Source organism: Trachymyrmex cornetzi, unplaced genomic scaffold, assembly GCF_001594075.2.
Source record: "Trachymyrmex cornetzi isolate Tcor2-1 unplaced genomic scaffold, Tcor1.1 scaffold1905, whole genome shotgun sequence".
NCBI lineage: Eukaryota > Metazoa > Arthropoda > Insecta > Hymenoptera > Formicidae > Trachymyrmex > Trachymyrmex cornetzi.
Window position 1 is genome coordinate 9142 of NW_017296534.1, and position 4564 is coordinate 13705.

The following is a 4564-nucleotide window of genomic DNA, read 5'->3' on the forward strand; positions in this document are numbered from 1 at the left end:
GGCCACTCCAGCATCCCCTTAAATATAAGATCTGACTGTGAATACCAGTCTATGAATACCGGCCCTTGTATAATTCCACCATGTGTACATACTACATGCATGATGTAGGCTGCTTTCCTTTTAGGAGACACAGACCGACACAGTATAACACACTCAAACACAGTTTGCCACGCTTAAATGGAACGCGATATGTGCAGTGTGTGTATCGTGTGTACGAACTTTTAATACCTAACCTTAAAAGATTTGAATTTTGACCTTAACGGACATACGAGATCAGATTATTGCAAGGAGTGATGTGTATATTTTCGAGTAAAGGTACATACTTTGCATCAATTGGTGGAGGTATTCCAAAAAAAGATTTAACATATTTAATGATATGAATAATTTAATAGTATTACATTGAAAATTAAAAAATGAACTGATCGGAATGAGTTCAAAAAGTGTTTATTAAATCCTTCAATGTGTCAATTTTTAAGTTCTTAATTTAATAGTGCTTTTTATTTTAAGTCCTGTATGGAGTCATTCCGTCCAACAGTGAACCTGTGCTGATTATAACAGTACTATTATTGAAGGAGGGAATGTAAATAAGTAAACAATTAATTCGGTTTTATGGAATTTTTTTATTTATAATTTTTGACATTTTTTTGGCTTTTCTCTGGTTGTTTTCAGCTATGATAGATTTATTAATATTTCTTAAATGAATATACGTTCGCGTTCGTATCATGCATAATAACGCTTTTTCAGGAATTGTTATTGTGTTTGTGGGTAATAATCGCAGCTAAATTTCTAAAAATCCACGGCTTTTTGTTAAAAAATGAACCATGATATATTTTAAATTCGTAATTCATGACTCTTGCAACACTCATTAGGTCATTTGAAGGATGCGCTAGCTTGCCTTTGGATATCTGATAGATCCAATCGTTTCTTGGATCGACTAGGAGTTCAGTTGGTGTTCCCAAGGTGGGGAACTCGATGCGAAACCTGGATGCCACATATCCTGCAATATATTTTAGACCCTCTTCTTCTATTACGTCTGTAATTCTTATTAAATTATTCACATCTTCGACGAGATCTAACTCGTCTGGATGTGGACTGTAATCGACGTTGTTACATTCTAAAGAAATCAAATAAAATCAAATAAAAACAAAAATGAAATAGATTTTTCAAGGTTTGAGATTTTCAATAACTGAAAGTATGAAACATTTATACGCTGATAAAAAAAATCGGTATTCCAGCGAATAATTCGGTATCAACCAAATTTTTCGCTGGAATAAGAAATGTTAGAAACTCGATGGTTAAGTGGTTAGCCCGCTCGCCTCGTAAACTTAACGTTCCCTAGGTCGCGAGTTCGAATAGAACACCGCGTAATCTTGTCCGATTAGCTGATTATGATGACATAAAAAAGGGCAGGTAAATCTGACCAATGTCCAACGTCCAATGTCAATAACAAATGTTTTCTATCAGTGCAGGAACAAACCTTCATGTAAATCACTGACGTTGCCTATAGGGAATTCCATATTGTCATTTTCAAAACATTTTTCGATTTCTTCGACACATAATTCCATCGATGTAAGGCAATTTTCATCAGCAGTGTCTTGAATTTTTGTATTGCTGCCTTCGGTAAATACATCTGACGAATGTTTCCCCAAAATGTACCACCGCAGCCTGTACCTCATATCTATAGCTGCAGGATGATTATGAGCGGCTCCCATCGCTCGAATGTATCCAAATAAATTTTCCAGGACATCCTGATTTAATCTATTTGTCATAATATACGACATGTCCGTGCCAAAGCGCTTCTTTAAATCATTGTATAAATTTACTAATGATTTGTTGGACAGTAAAATTCCTTTTTGAAAAGGAAGTAAACTAGCCTGTTTTTTGCTGGAATTATTTCTTAGGCCGGTATTCATAGTTGAGTCTTATTTCAAGACCGTCTTAAGTAATGTCTTAAGACGCTAATGCAGCCCTCTGATTGGTTCGTGACTTCTTAAGACCGTACTTAAGACGGTCTTGAATATAAGATCTGACTATGAATACCGGCCTAAGTGTCCTTATCACCGATGAAACTTTCGTTACGATAGCATTTTGCTGTTCCAGATCGGTACCATAAGCGTTTAAGCCGGGATGAGTTCCAAATTTCCTACAGCTATTAAAAACGTCGAACCAGTCATTAAATAATTTCAAAAACTCCGCTGTCGCGTGCCATTCCGCTCGATCTTCGATCAACGGTTGCTCCATGCACCACTTAATAGCTTGCGCGTTTGTGTTGGAAAAAATTTGGGTAGCAAGCTTTACATTTTGTCTCTGCGTCCCTTGTGCGTTTAGATGAAGTCTTGACAGCCGATGAACTATTTTTAAGTCTGCTGAATTCAGATACAGCAATTGTTCCAGAACATCTTTTGAAACAGAATGACCGTTGAATATAAAACCGTGGTCGATAAAATGGTTTCGAAGAAGTTTCATAAGATGTGGTGGATCTGCGAATACGTGCATCCGTAAGTCGTTATCACTTGGGTGTAGAAAAAATATTTTTTCTTCCTCCGAAATTGGATCAATATCCGAACATTTCAGCAATCCTTGATTTTCCGGCCCTAGGTCACTTGTTATTCCAACGACACAGTAACCGATATCATGCAATTTTCGCAAAATATCGAAGAGAATATCTGTCGTTACTTTCTTATCAAAGTCATAGTAGATCGGCTGCTTCCATTTAGAAAATAATCCTCTAGCAATGAAAACCTGGCATTTTTTATTCGGTCCAATGACACGCTCTTGTTTCCTTTCGATTGCTACACGATTCGCTAAATGAATTTCATCAAAGCAAAGGACTGTTACTTTTTCCATGTCAGTCATATTTTGGCCTTTACTTTTCATTACAGCAATGACATCATGCAGGACACCCTCATTGACGTCGAATGTTGCGACCCACTTTCTCAGGGTTGACAATTTTTGGGAGCGGCAATTTTTTTTTCTCTCTCCAATACCTATAAGCTTTTGGGCTTATGCTACGAAGAGAAATAGCTTCTGCAATATCTTCTGCAGACCAACGGGTCTTTTTTTGGTTCGGGTTAAGCAAAAGTTTAACTTGACCTGGACTAAATACTTTTCCAAGTAAACTTTGCACCTTGTTACATTTTCTGTCTGCCAATCTATTACACCGCTTCAACTGTTGACGCAGGTTGCGATTTTCGATGGTTAATGCCTTCTTTACTGAAATACATTCAATATTTGAGCAAGTTGGAGCAGGAATATCCTTTGCATTTGGCATCATTGTAAGGAAAAATGAAAATAAAATAAATAATATTCGAACTCTTTAAATTGCAATGTACTATCAAAGTATAAATTATTATATGAAAATACAAAATATGACATGATATTCTAAAATGTGTACACAAGAAGACATACAAAAAGTTTTACTCAATACTGAATGTTTTAAGAAAATTACGCGGTTATGCAACTGTCATGTTAAGTTTCAATTTAAGGCTTAAGTGGGGTTTAAAGTCTCACATTACTAAAGGAGTAATCTGATCAATTTTATATGCTTATTCTATGAACATGAAATCTTGTGTCGGCGCTTAATTTCTCAAATTTTTCATAACTACTTTTCACTGGGTTAAACACAACCAATCTTTATGAAACCAAATTTTCTATATTTATTGCATTAAAACGTAACCAGAAACATGCTTGGAAGTTAGTTTGGCTGAAAAATTCGCTGAATGGTAGAATAAAACAATTTTCAACAAATTATTTTTTTTTTAAGTAGTCGCTAGTCGTTGAAAACTGTTTTATTGTATCATTTAGCAAATTTTTTAGTCAAACTAAGGTCTGACCATGTTTCTGGTTACGTTTTAAGGCAATAAATGTAGAGAATTTGGTTTCATAAAGATTGGTTGTGTTTAAACCAGTGAAAAGTAGTTATCAAAAATTTGAGAAATTTAGTGACGACACAAGATTTCATGTTCATAAAGTAAACATGTAAGATTGATCATTTATAAAAGAAAAACTCTACTAATTTAGATTTAGAATAGGATTTCAAACGTGTTTAAATATATTACATTATACGTACCGGTGACATTACTGGACGTGGCTGCGGATGTCGAGGCAACTGGTTCTACAGCGAAACTCATTTGGGTGAATTCGTCACTAATCTGATCAGATGCTGAAAAACAATTGTAAAAAGTCATTATCACAAAGACTTTACTGTTAAATGAATAATCTCTGTTAAATTATTAGAAAATTTTTGTACATTTACCAGCGATATCAGGTAACATCACAGGATCTTATTCACAGGTCATTCTAGCTTTCGGCATCAGGTCTGTAGCGTCAGGCACTAAAAGTAATTATTGAAATATGAATTGTCAATCGAAAATTAAATATAAAGCCAGCGGCACACGATGCTTTTTTTCCTGCTGGATTGCTAGCTGGATTTGCGTGCTTGCTGCCGTGTTGGCAACAGTGCTGGCTGTGCTATTGGCTGTGTTGCTAGTTTGACTTCAGACGATGCGAGTTTTAGTACTGGCTGAGCAACTGGAATTTATTACAAGTACATAAAAATTCCTAA